General features: G+C 38.0%; 1 protein-coding gene across 1 annotated transcript in view; it reads left to right on the plus strand.

Annotated features, from left to right (window-relative positions):
- The first annotated feature begins 97 nt into the window (after positions 1 to 97).
- The window catches only part of QSER1 (glutamine and serine rich 1), a 37,002-nt gene continuing 22,740 nt past the window's right edge, over positions 98 to 14,359 (plus strand). The window contains exon 1 of the mRNA XM_057379982.1: positions 98 to 335. The gene's annotated coding sequence lies outside the window, so the exon portion shown is untranslated. The remainder of the gene's footprint in view (positions 336 to 14,359) is intronic.

Raw genomic sequence — 14,359 nt, forward strand, 5'->3', positions numbered from 1 at the left:
GGTCTCTCCGCCCCGGAGGCTCGCGTCGAGCTGCGGCGCGGGTTCAAGAGTTCACGCGTCCCTGCCCGGCTCCCGGAGTGAAGCGAGGCCGCGGGCACCCACCGGCGCTGCCCGCYCGAACAATGCTGCCCGCCGGGGCACCGGGCCGGCAGAGGCGGCCGCGCCGCGCCAGCATCCCCGCGCCCTTCCATTTCTCCGCTGAGCCTGCAGAWCCTCTTTCCTCTAAAGCGCTGCTCCGGGGCGTGCGGAGCCTCCTCTCAGCCAAAACTTGTCTGGAGCGATTCAGTCCCACGGAGAGTTCTGCAAAGTTCCGGGAAGTGCGGGAAAAATACAGGGTATCTTATTGGCTTCGGGTTGCTTTTTGATTGTGTGATTCTGCCAACTAAAACGAGTATTCTCTAGGCGATGAGATTTTTGTTATCGCCTGCCTTTTATGTCTCTAGCTTGATTTATCTGCGGTTCCCATCTCGACGAGGTTCAAAGGTAAAAGAGTCTCGGGCTAAAAATGTCTCGTTAAAATAGGTGCGCTAATAGATGACTTTGCATTTGGTTCTGAAAGTGGTCAGACATGTCTGATAAGATTAATAGATTATCAAGTCAGAAGGACTGTTGCAATCATCTAGTCTGACCTCTTCATAATGCAGGCCACAGGACCTTTTTTTTTTTTTCAATTTGTGTTTGAAAATAGAGTTTACGTTTYAGAAGGTGTAGTTGAAAAGTTCCAATGAGGCAGAATTCAGCACAATTCTTGGTAAACTGTACAAGTGACTGATTTTTGTTTTATTTCTGATTTGCAGAGGGCTACCTTTAGTTTCTGGCCACTGAGTCTTGYTTATAACCTCATCAACACTCATAATCCCATTATATATTGAGTACGAATACTTACGAATTTTGATTAGTTTCTTGCTTTGCTTATTTTTCTTAATAAAAAGAACATAGTCTTTTGAAGTTTGTTACTAGAGGTTTTCTTTTTACTACTTTAGTTATTCTCTCTCTCTCCTTAGTCATTCTTTCTTGTCTCTTAGATTTGCTCCAATTTATTGTYACCCTTCTTGAATTGTGGACATTGTATTTGAGATGCAATTAAGCTAATGTTAAGTAAGAAGATCATAGGACCTCTCTGAGATACGAGGCTCTATATTCCCTGTTTCACAGAGAGTTGCAAGGACAGATAGTTTTTGGGCAAACCTTTGCCCCATGAAGCTGTTTAGCCACTTTCTTTGCAGACTTGCCTGAATGGCAAAATGAGATCTCTGTATTGTTCTTTCCAATTTTTCTTCCTAATTATTGAATTACTTTTGGTCACATTGCAATGTGATTTCAGTGGAAGTCAGTGACACGTCCTTTCTATATTGCTTTTGCCAGTTCTCATCASATGTGAGGATGCCAGATGACCCGTTCCATAAGAGAGGTTTGGATTTCCCACGCCATTTAAGAATCTGTAGTGCAGAAGCAGAAGTGGATCTCTCTTGGATTTTACAAGAAACACAACTGCTTGATTTTTTAAAATAATCAAAAATCCCCTGGTTTTACAACATATATTTAATTTTTTTTAATAGGCTGCTATGTTATTGCAGTCTTAAATGTATATTTTGGGAATTCTTTAAATGAAATGTTGTGAAGACAAGTCCCAAGACATGCAGAAACTCATTAGATCAATGCTGCTACCTATACTAGTAAAGTTAGTATTGCTGCATCCATGTATGATGTGGCCATATTTATGCTATGYTTCAGGAAACAAGTTCTCTGAAGTTCATCTCCAGGTTCTGAACATGTTTGTCACATAAACAAATGATGTGTTTAAAATGCATTGGCTGAAGCATTTAAACTTTTTTTTTTAACTGTACTGATAACAGGGAAAATACTATGAATTATATTTTGTGCTTGAAATTCTCCTGAACTGGGTTCTTGGGGTTCATGTCATTTTAATAAAATTAGTATACCCTGTCTTGGGTCAGATTTAAGATTTGAGTATATTGTGCACAGTGATAAGCAGGGTTTTGGCTTTGGGTGTTTGTGGTTCCTCTATTTCTGGTAACATTTGTCTTTGTGTGGATGGAGTTGATGGGGAATTGGGATGGAAGAGTCATTGCTGTCACTGCCAAGGCTTGCACCAGCCTGGAAGGCAATTGTGGAGGTATAGATGTACTGCAAGGGAATATGCTGTCCGTGCCCTCGACTTGTGTTACAGATCACTTCACATTTTTCAAAATGGTGTTTTTGATTGTGGTTGACAGGTAGTCATCTAAACAGCTGAAGCTGCATTAGCCTGATGTTAAATTAAAAAAAGTGTGTCATGTTCATGTGGTACTTGCTTGAAAAGAAYAGAGCCTTTAGGTGATATGGATAACAATATTTCATTCAAATTTCATTTCATATTTATGCTGTCCCAGGCTGTATCATGGCAGGCTATGTTCTTTGTGTGGAGAGCCATGTTCACAGTCTCATCTCATCAAAATGATTTCTCCTCCCTACAARCGTTGCTCCTGTCTTCCTGCACTTCACTTCAGCCATCTGGTTTTTATCCTGCTCCTTATTTCTTGCAGGCACTGTTTTGTCTGTGCAATGGCACTATTCTTATCAACTGAAAGGAAATGTGTGGTGAAGTGTTCTAAGGACATTGCTACCAGGCCTGCTGTGACATAACTGTTCCCATGGAATAGGAGATGGTGAATTGGGATGGAAGCTGATGGGAATCACTGGGATCACTGTGATAACTGCAGAAAAGTGTTTTGGKACAGTGAAGGAATTTGAAGGAATGTCTGATGGTTCCAGGGGTGCTCTGCCACTTCTGGCCTTTCACTGTAGCTGTCACAAACACTACCTCTGTGTTTAAACCCTCTTTTTGTCAAAAGCTGTTGAACAGCAGATAAGGTATGTCGTGCTTACTTGCTACTTGCTCAGGAAAATATGRTATTCATAAAACAGGTGAATGTGTAATAGTTTGAGAGACTGTTGTAATTGCTTGGAAACACATGGAGACAGGTGATAAAGGATGAGGTTTCTGGTTGAGTTTGTGTGACTTGGGGGTACTCCTAGGATTTCATTCAGAGAAGGATTTTCTTCTAGTAGTCTAGAAGAAAAGTGTTTTTCTAATAGTCTCTATTCATCTCTGCCCTACTCAAGCATATGGAGTTTTATATAATTTAATTCAAGGTGGTTTTTTTAAACATATAGTGCTGACATTATGCTAGTGTGGCCTGTGTTTATAACAGCTAATCTAAGATAAAGAGGTAGTTASAGCCATAGTTCATTTGCAAAGTTACATAAATGGGAGGCTTATACTTTTATGATAAATGGTTATGATGGGTTTTTCACTCATTTTTGCATAGCTGTCAAACTAATGCTTATTGTAATGGCTGTRTGATAATTGTGTTTTAGTTAAGGCTCAATTTTAAATTCTAATGGATTTTTGCATAGCTATAGAAACTGCAAAAGTGTGGAGTGTTTTAGAAAMGCAGAGAACATTTTCTTTCATCAAATAAAATTGTTCTGAGAGGTGTAACCAATGTTTGTTGTTAAACACATATTCTACAAAAAGTTCCTTAYGGCATAGTATTTCAAATGCTGAAAGGAAAGCTGCATAATCTGGGAATATGCTTAGAATTTTTGTATTAAATGGCACAGAATAATTAAATAAACTATACGAACATATGGAAAGTTAGGATACTTATAAAGTCTTACCAAATTTTCTGCCATAGTTATATCTGAAACATTTATACATGCAAAATAAACCCAGGTAGTCCATGATATAGTGCAGATACCTTACAGGAACTTGTTAGCTTGGCCTTCTTTTCTTTTTCACTCTTTCTTATTTTAACCTATGTTCAGCACACACTGAAATCACAGCTGTGGGAAGGTCAAAGATTGACTGAACAGAGRCTGAATGCATTCTTGCTCTGTGTCCCATAGCTTTTCCCTGGTGCAGGTGTGTGGTCATCTTGCAAAATCTTTGCTAAGGTTTCAAAATGAGCCAGCCAGGCTTGTTTGGAATTACATGCTGCTTACCTBTCTAAGATTTAATGCCAGCTTTACATGAAAGATTTCAAGAAGTCTGTGTCACTCTGCTGCAGTGAGAAATGGTGATTTAAAACCGTGTGCAGGAGGAATGAGCTGAAACTCAGTCTGAGGGTGCAGTTACCTGAGATGGCTGACCTCAAGCCCACTGCTGCTGAAAGGGGCTCCCTTCCTCTTCCCTTGTCTTGGCTCTGGTGTTTGTGCAACTGCACAGGGAGCTGATCTCGTTTGTTTATCCATGAGAAAATTATCCTGGTCATAAGTGTGGCTTGAGCTGGAGAGCTGGACTGGTGTACCTGTGCTGTGGAGCTGCAATCCAGAGGTGGCACCTGGGGATGAACAGGAGCAGAGCTGTAAGGAGTGAGCTGTGTGCCTTCTTCCCAGTGGTCCCAGACAGGTTTGAGATGGGCTCAGTTTTGTCCTGTCACTGATGAACATCCCACAATTTGTACTGCCTGCTTCCCTGCCAGGAGCAGTGTCCGTGTTAGCTGTGTGCCGGATCTCTCTTGAGATCACCTGCGATGATATTTCAGATCTAAGCCCTTTCCCATAGAGCAAACAACTTCAACACAGGTTGCTGAATATGTTGTTCTGAAAGAAAGCGGAGTTTTATTCCACCACCTATGCAAAAAGTGTTTCAGTCCTATATGCATGTTTTACCTTTCAGCCTGTTAACTTTAATCATACCTGTGTTTACCTTATACTGACAGAGAACAACCTTTTCACCTTGTTTCTTCTGTACTTTTGCCCACCTTTTATTTTTATCTTGGAGCTGCTGCTGATTCTGGCATAACGCTGTCATAGGAAGGAGGCTGTTTTTAGAAAAACCTGTGTTGCTGTCAGGAAAAAAAGCACCTATGTCTGAACTGTATTAATTCTAAACAATACTAGAGCTCTGAGAGAGTGGGTGTATTTTGCATGGATATCTTTGTTTGTTATATTTGCATGTCAAGAAGTTATTTTGCATGGTGAGTGCCTACTCCATACATTAAACAAACAAAGAAAAGACAAACCAAAACAAAAACCAGTTAAAAGGCAGTACATTAATAGTCTTGCTATAAAAACTTTCTTTAGCAGTCTTAACGGTGACAAAAATAACTTTGAGCAGCATGCAGAGTTCAACATTCATGCTGTACCATGCCAGTGGCAGAGAAAAGAAAATTCTTAGAATTTTTAAGCGAAGATAAATGTCCTCACAGAGGACAGAGTGCTTGGTTATTAAGTACTAGATTTGCTTATCTCACTGGATCGATTTCATAGTTTTTGCATTTGCTTCTGCTGTTCTCTCMCCTCTTGTTACATTGCTTCCTTTGTTTCATTGCTCTGGACARGCTCAGGGCTAAGTGGGCACTTAYATTCATTAGAGCTCCTCAGAACCTCTCTGAGRATGGGCTACAACAAATAGGGGCAAKGAGTTTTTATTCCTGGATGTCTGTGTRCTTGGAAGCTTATTCCAAACCAACTCAGCAAGAAACTACCTATGTTTAGACAAGCTTTTCCTTTCCCATATTGCTTTTCTTGTTTTTCATCTCCCTTCTACATGCCTACCTGTGTTGCTTGCTTAGGAYTTGGAAAAGTGCAACCAATTATACTCAGCAGGAAGAAGGCACCCTTAGGCATCCTTATCTTAGAGTAATAGTGTTTACATAGCAGGATACTAAGGAACATTTATTCCTTAATAATCCTGTAGGAATTATACTTGAGGCAGTCCTACATCTAGATTTCATTGGAGATATCCCTTTTTTTTTAGCTGGCAGTGTTGTGTGAGAAGAGTTGGAGGGCTCCAGCCCTTTGTCTAGAGTTTCCAGATGTCTGGCAAGTTGKTCTGAAAGCTTTTGGACATCCAAAATGTGCCAAAGGGTCACTGCATGGTGTGGGCCACACTGAGTGTACCAGTTTGTGCTGCACCTTTCATGCTGCACTTTTTCCTGACCAGGAAATCCCTCTCAGAAATATGGCAACTTGATGTTTCACACCACATCCTGTTTACTTTCTCTCGTCTTCGTGTCAAAAATTCCAGTGCTAGACAGTGAATAATCCTTCAATCCCTATGTTCATCCGATTTCGCTATGTTCTACCAACTCTGCCAAGAATAGGATTTTTAATAAGTTTTTCTTGCATCTGAAYGTTTGTTCATTTGCTATGCAAAGAGTGATTGTAGAAAGCCAACTCCTCAGTACTCTGAACACAACTATGTATTAACTACCTTCAGTTACTGGCACTGGTGATTTGGAGATTACTGATAGTCAGCAACACTGGAGAGAGATGGGATTTTCGTCTTTTCCTGTCCATAAAATTCCCTTTTATTATTCTTTTTAAGAATACAAATCTTTCACCAATTAAAGGGTATTTTTTTAGTTTGTGTGTGTATGCTGGTTTGATCTCAATTAGTACTTGTTTTTGTTTAGACATSTGCATGGTCATCAGGAAACCTTAAATCAATGTCGGAGGCATATTCAAGGAATTTGTTTCATATAGTGAAGTTTTTCCCATCTCAAAGTAAATGCCATGTAGCTGTAACCATATTTATACAGTTTTGAACAGTGCACATTTTCTGGTTGAAGCATTCACAAGCAACTGGGTTCATCTGGTATTTTCAATCAAATAGTGACTTGTTACAAGTGAAATAACAGCCAGGGCCCACTTTGCAAAGGGGATGTAAATTTTAAATTGTGAATTTACATTAATGTGAACTTAACCCTGTTTTAGGATGAGGAGAGCACTTGTGAAGAGGTATAGGAGCTAAATCCAAGAGCTATGCTAATTTTCCTTATAAACTTGGATAATAACACCCTGTGATGCGTCCTTTAATGTAAAGGACTCTTTGCTGCTGTGTTTTATGATGAACTGTGTTGCTAATATGTTAGATCTTTCCTGGGCACGCCTCCTAAATTGGGATAAAAGTGGTGTTAGTCATGTTCTGAGTTAAAGGAGCTCATATGAGCTGCTTAGTCCTTGTAATGTGTTGTGGGATGTGGAAAACACTGCGTTGGACATATGGACATGCTGGGAGGCTCAGAGCCATTTAATGGCCTTGAATTTTTGACTGTAGGATGGCAAGATATGTGGATGGCAAGATATGTGATGCAGTGTGTTGTGTACTGAGCTCTGAGGAATGTTAACTTCACAAACCTTGAGAAAGTGGCTCATTTCAGCACTGAATATTGGAGACTCGGTGGTGAGGGCTGTAAATCTGAGTGGGTTATTATTCATTTCTCTAGATTGAAGGACAAGGCATTCCATGGGTGATGGAACTGAAAAGTGCTTGCAGATTTGGTAATGAAAACTTTTGGTACTGACAACATGTCACTGTACAGCACATATATATTTGCACTTCTTACCTCTTTTTGTGATGAAAATCTCAACTTCAGCATCATCCCTTCCATATAAAAGGAAAGTAAAGGGCTTATTAAGAAATGGGGCATCAAGTATTCCTGTAGTACCCTAAAGGTAAGACTCAAGCTTGCCACAAAATATGTAATAACTGTGGGAGAAAGAGGGTTGAAAAGCATTTCAATAGGTAAAATTAATTGTCATCTTATTAAGGCACTGATGTGGCTAAGCTATATCTTAAGATAATGCTCTGCTGACTTTTTATATTTTGAAATAAGATTTTGTTGTTAAAAATAATGGAATCTTTTTATGTGTATCTCATCTGTAGTAGAGGATTATGCTGTGTGTTCAACCATTAATACTGGAATGATCTTGAAAAAAGTTTTGAATATGTCCCGAGTGCATTTTTGACAACAGAATAGCATCACATATCACAGAAAAAGTGTTAGATTTCCATTGCTGCCTGTTACAGAAATCTTTTGAAATTGTGAGTAAAACTCTAAGAGAGAAGTATTGCTGATTTTAAAAATCACAGCTATTCTCTCTATGCTTGGCAAAGAAGAGAGAAGGTAAAAGAAGAGGATAAATAAATGTAGTGACAAAATAATCCAGTGTCCCAAAAAGGCAGGAAAATAAGATTGCAGTTCTTGCAGTAATGGAAACTACATGGACCATAATGGTACTGCAAAATTTCTGTTAAAAAGCTGTTTTGGTTAAGTTATCAAGTTTTTTTTGTTTTTTATTGTCGGTGCCAAGACAAGCAGCACAAAATTTGCCAGTTCTGGCTTTAAAAAAAATTGTTACATGTACTGCATTTCAGCCATAGATAACCTCATTAAAAAGCTGATTTAGGTTGTATACCTTAAAAATAAGAACATGAAGTAGTTTGTCCAGTCCCTCAATAGTAACTAAAGYTGAAGTTCATAAATAGCTCATTTTTATCTGAATATTAGTTTTCACATACATGTTTTCAAGACAGAATCTAACTGATTTTTTTAAAAACAGAATTATACTGTCTTTGTTATTAAGAACTCCACAGGTTACTTAATGAGACAAGCCAGAGCTTGCACTCAGGCATTGAAGTCACAGTAAGCCTATTTTGGCTTTCCTGAAGCTGTCTTGGGTTTTTCATTTTCAAAAGGATCAAGCATAAGGAATTCAGACACATTAACACGGGAATAAATGGGAGATGGACCTTTTTTGTCATAAAATCTCATTGTTTTCCTCGGGTGTGATATGTATTCAGGAGAAGAATCACAGGACAGCGTGAACTTTTGCTCACTGCTTCCCTGCATATTATTTTCTCCCTCAAAATCTATTTCTTAGAAGCTCCTTATCTCTACTCCTAGAAAGCAAGGAAGTAATGAGTGTTTCCTCTTGCAAGTACCTCCAGGCAATCCTTGGCCCACATTGTGGCAGTCTCAGCCACACTTTTGGTGGCTCTGCATTTGAATTGAAAGGGTAAATTGASATTATAGCTTTATTTTTAATCAAARTGTGCAGGGTGATTGCTTTTGGTGCATTTGGTGCAATGCATTTGATATATCCTGCATTGGATATGTAGTGAGTAATTGTATTAAAAGGGAGAATGGGCCATAACCCACAAACAGTGGAGCAATTGGTAAAATGCTTCACTTCTGTGCTTTACTGTGCTCAGTACCAGAGTCTGATTCTGTATTTTCCACYTTTCCAAAAGTCATCTATCTTGAAGAATAATATCATTAGATAATTAGATGTGTTATTAATATTTGAAAATAGTGGCATCTATTTCTTGTTTTAATGAAAGAACAGGCTAGGCAAATGCTAAAGATGTTTGCTGTCCTTAAAAGAAAACACTATGTACCTTGAGGTATTAATTTTAGAGATGATTTTCTTTTTTGATTTTTCAGTGGTGGACTTTATTTTTCAAGTWCTATATTATTTTTCCTTTTGTCTCATGGACACTGCAACTGTTCTGTTTTAACTGGTTGTTAAATATTCTTTCTCTTTGTGCAAACATAATGTTAAGGTTTGTCTTGTCTTGTATAATCTAATGAGAGGATCAAGGGAATTAGATGCAGGGAGTAGGCTGGTTTCCTATTTTTCTTGAACCTGCCAACATTTTCAGGCTTCAACCCAAATTTGTGCTTGCAGTGTCTTTCCCTTCCYCACAGTATATCTGTGGCTGGGAAATAAAGATAAAAAAAATCACATTCTGTATACATTTAAAAATATTTTGCACTGAAAGGAGTTTCTGGGTTGAGAAGGCATTTGTTTCCATTGGGAYGAATTTTTGAAACATTTTCTGGTTCTGTTTTTTGTTGTCTTTAGGGGTCTGCTTTTAAACTTCAAAAATGTGTTAGGGGTGTTTTTTTGTTACTAATGGTGTTGAACTCATTTAAGTAACAATTTTCTTCCTGGGCAACCTACTCCTCTGCTTCTTAGAGTCATTGCTTTTTTAAAGTACAGGATGAAACCCATTTTTGGATTATCTACCTGCAACATTGCTTTTAAATTTTGGTTTTATTCTGAGCTGGAGATAACTCTKGGATGCTGAATTACATTCTAGTTGGACTTTAGCAAACAGGGAACTCTTGCTGTCACAATGGGCAGCTGAAAGGCCATTTACCCTCCATTTCATCTGTGTTAAATTCAAGTAATGTTTTAACTAATACTCCTCCATTCTTTCTTCACGAGATGCTTGATTAAAGGCAAAMTAACAAAGATAAGTATTTAAGGAAAATAAGAAATGTTGTATCAAWTATTAAATCAATCCTAACTATGTACTTGCCAGTGGCTAATACAAGCTGGAACTGCATTTTATGTGTCTAAAATCAAACACAGTGGACAAAAAGAGATGCAAGCTGCATATCAAATTTTGTATCTTATATGTAGAATGACATTTTTAATATTTAGAAGTGCATTTKTTGGTTTTATGGCTTTGTTTTTGGTCTCTGGGTGGAATTTGCTGKTGCACAGCTAAGTAGCTGGTGGAAGAGAAACTCTTTGGCCAAGTCTTTGAGCTTTGGGATAGAAAGGGAAACTTGAATGATATTTCCCCTATTTCACATACAAGTCAAGTAAGATAAAATGCAAAGTGTGAGTTTTAAGGTATTTTCTTGCCAGCATGAGGCTATCACTGTTGTTTTTAATCTCCTTTATGGTGATTTAATTAGAAGGGGGCTCTGCCGAGTCATCTCACAGGAGCTCTTGTTTTCAGTAAAGCAGAACAGGCAGACAATAATGAGATCAAATTTCCTGGTCTGCCTCAAATCTGATGCYTTGCATGCATGCTGGGTTGTTGGCTTTGGTTTTTGGGCTTGGTTGTTTTGGTCTGAGATTTGTCAGCCTATGCAGGACCCCAATTCCCTTTAGGGTGATGGGAGCACCCCTTGGATTTTCTGGAATCAGCAGTTTCCTGTGCCCCTACTTGTCTTGTAGGTGTCCAGTTTCAGTTGGAGCACARCCTGCAGCATTTGAACACTTAGAAAGTGCTCTGTGTTTTAATGTGGAGGTTTCTGTAGCAATTTTCCTTTATATAAGAGGCAGAAAGTGCCTAAGAACGAGGTATTGCACCCAGAAGTATCCTTTGCTCCTGAAGAGTTCTGGTCTGCATTCCATGTAAATATTGTGAGTTTCCCTAGWACTTGAATGATGCTGTTACTAAACTAAAAACAATCCAAACAATCCCCCAAAAAATACCAAATGCAAAATAACTATCAGTGAATTGGTCAAAAGCTTGAAAAAATCGCTAAGCTGTAATGAAGATTTACCTAGAAAATTAAGTAGAAAGGTGAAAAACTTAATACTTGACAAAAGATGTATCATTACATGGAAAGGGGACAGAGATACTTATGTAAAGTGGATTTTTTTCTGTTTCTGTGTTTTATGCTGTATGGATGCCKAGGAGAGCAAGGTTATTTGAAGAAAGTATAAGAAATAAAAAGACCTACTTGTATGTCCATTGTTTATTGAAGCTAAATTTTGTATCCATGTAAAAATGACACTTYCATCTGAGTTTAAAGTTGAGAAGTACATCCCTCACTTGTGTAAAGCTTAAATCTGATAAATGTGTTGGCAAGCAAGGAGTCTGGTGAGTGCAGTGGGACTGGATAACCTTTTGCAGATGGAGACCTGAATYCATATGAAACTATTGGATTGAAATATGCTTTGAAAATAATGGATCGTGAGAATAGCAATACAAACAGATGTGTGAAGGGTCGATTCCTGAAAGAATTAATCTGGGCTAACAAAAAGGAGTTGTAAATCAAAGTTGAAATATTTTAGTAACAATGAAGTGCAATGACTGTACAGTTTTCTTCCAGAAATTTTGCTGGAGAAGCAAAAGCCTTCTATTAGCCCAACTGATGTAGCTGAAAAAAATCAGATTTGTGCTTGAGTCATTTCACTTCCATTGTGATATGTATTTTTTATTGCATTATTATGATAACTCTTTATTGGACATCTCTTAAATATTACGCTAAAATTAAATTTATCTTTTCAATGCAAAAATACTTCAGGGGGATCTGTTTTCCAAATTTGTGTCTCAAATTAATATTTCCTAGCAGTAATCACTCCATTGTGTGGTTCCCTAAGACAGTGAAAGTGGGAAATCACTGTGATAATCAGTGATAAGGGCCAAATGCATAGCAAATAATAATAACAACAATATGAATGTTTCCTCAGTAACTAATCTAACATTTCATTGCAAGYAAGAACTCGTGCAAGTTTGGCAAACTTCACAAGAGCACAAAGGGCTCAGTAGCCATAAGGTTATTTGCCATGCTGGATGTAATTTTGATATGTGAATTACATGCCGTGTAAGTTCATCTGTTTAAAAGTTAAATTTTATAAAAAGAAACCCTAAGGCAGTAATCTCTCAGCTTGCTGTGCTTGTTTAGGATAAGCTTATGTAAACTGAAAGCATATATGCAAGGCTTTTTGAGATAAGAATCTACATTCCAGCAACCAGTAATTATACAATAAACAATTAACTGTTCAAATAAATACAGTGTTTTTTATTGAAAGACAGATTCATTTTTGAGGTTGCGGTTGCATTAACTATGAGCTGAGAGTTTGTGTTTGAAAAAAAAAGCCATCATATACTTAAAATGTTCTTGAGATGCCCATCATTACTCGRATTTTGAGGTTCTGGTAATTAACAATGTTTCTGAGTTCTGAAATCTAGAGGTTATTTTGTATCTCTGTGCTAATTCCAGCTCTTTCCTTGTTACAAATCTTTGTCCAAGTTTGTTTTACAAGTTACTTTTATCTCTTTTATCTTCCAGAGCATTGTGCCTCTGGTCTACAGGCTTGTTAGTCTGTCTTGGTGGTACTTGTGTGTCTTGTACCTGCCCTTACAAAAAATGGTGTTTATTGTAGAGGAGTGAAGAGRGGGGRAATGAATGAYAWTTTTCACGAAACAACCAGAATAAGYAGAAATTTAAACTAAAACTAAGGAAAAACTCGACACCATTTTTTTTCATTTCCAGGTTTTCAAGTGCTTAGTTCATCTACTTTTTGCTTGTGACTTTTACAATTTCAGAGGAGGAATGAGGCACTATTGCTTGGTATATTGTACTAGTTTTTGAGGAGTCTTGCCTTATCTGGAAGGCTTTTTACTGCAAAGTGTAGACCCAATTGCCTCGAACACCACCATAATGCCTCCCAGTCTGAAAATATGGCAATGGCAAAAGGAAACTGTGCTGCTGTAGGACTTCAGAGTTTGCCTTTAAAATGTGCATGAAACAGAAGTCAGGACCGCATATTTTTATATAGATAAATGCTTTAAGTAAACTTGCAAGAAAACCTAAATACAACTTATCAGTGTTGCAAGGAAGTTTTCTCGAGCTCAACATTTGTCTCAGTGAAGATAATTTTTGCCAGCAATGAGTTGCCACTGCCATGCTTCAGTTTAGAGACTTATTTTCTCATGTACTGCTTTTTTATGTGTTGAAAAACTTGAAGTAAGCTTCATGTCTCTGAAGTTCTATGTTTAGGGGTTTTTCTCCCAAGATTGTTCAAAAATCCCAAACCACCTTAACTTTACAATGTTTCTGGTGAAAATACTTGCATTTCAATTGGATTTATTACTTGCATAATGTTTTATGTAAAGAACATTGTTGCTTTTTTTTTGGTCTGGAAGTAATAAAAAATTTTAATGCTGTAAATAAAAAAAATAACATACAGTGTCATGCAATCATGTCTGCCAATTGTCCATAGCAGTGTTGCAAATAGTTAGATTTCAGTCAGCATATAATAGAAATCAGTTGCTGATGCATAGTGTTGAACTGCACAAAAATCTGTCTTCTACAGCATAAGCACAGGGATCTGCTGACTCTGAATTTAGGTTTGGCAATTCTCTAAATTGTGATTATTGCTGTTAAAGTGYTAGACAATGAGCACAACTGCGAAAAAGCAGTAGCTGAGGTTCTTTGTTTTTTCAAAGGATTTTGGTTCATTCTTTAGGYTTGTGCTTTAGGCTGGCACGCTGACTATAGAGCATTGCTGAAGTGGAAAATACATCCCCTGATAGTGCATCTCAGGCAGGAAAGTCCTGCACAGACAGGWTCATGATGTGTGTGGGTCACAGTGCTCTAAGAGGCTCTGCTCATCGTTTTCTTTAATGAAAATCAAGCAAATCCAGCGATGTTGCCAATTTTTATATTATTTGGTGTCTTCTATAAAAGTTTCCCATGATGTCATGATTGCTGGCACAGAGTGTTCAATTTTTCCCTTATGCAGAGTGACTGCCCCCTCATCCCAGGGGATGAAAGATAAGGGAAGGCAGCAGGGAGGGCTGTGGCTTTCGTTGTTTGGGTTGTTTTGGCATTTGTTTACAGTAGAATTTTGAATTTAAAGCAGTCTCACATGTGCACTGGAGTAAGTAGCAGCTACCTATAAACTTAATGTCCAAAAGCCAAGAAAAGAAGATAAATGRTTACTTGGTCATGCTGGCCTTCATTTTTTTCTCATTTGACAGGTACTCTACAGAGCTGAGTCTGTGGAAGCTTGAAAGCTGGGGGATTTT

Source organism: Malurus melanocephalus, unplaced genomic scaffold (genome assembly GCF_030028575.1).
Source record: "Malurus melanocephalus ecotype Western Australia unplaced genomic scaffold, MMel_1.1 scaffold_429, whole genome shotgun sequence".
Classification (NCBI taxonomy): Eukaryota; Metazoa; Chordata; class Aves; order Passeriformes; family Maluridae; genus Malurus; species Malurus melanocephalus.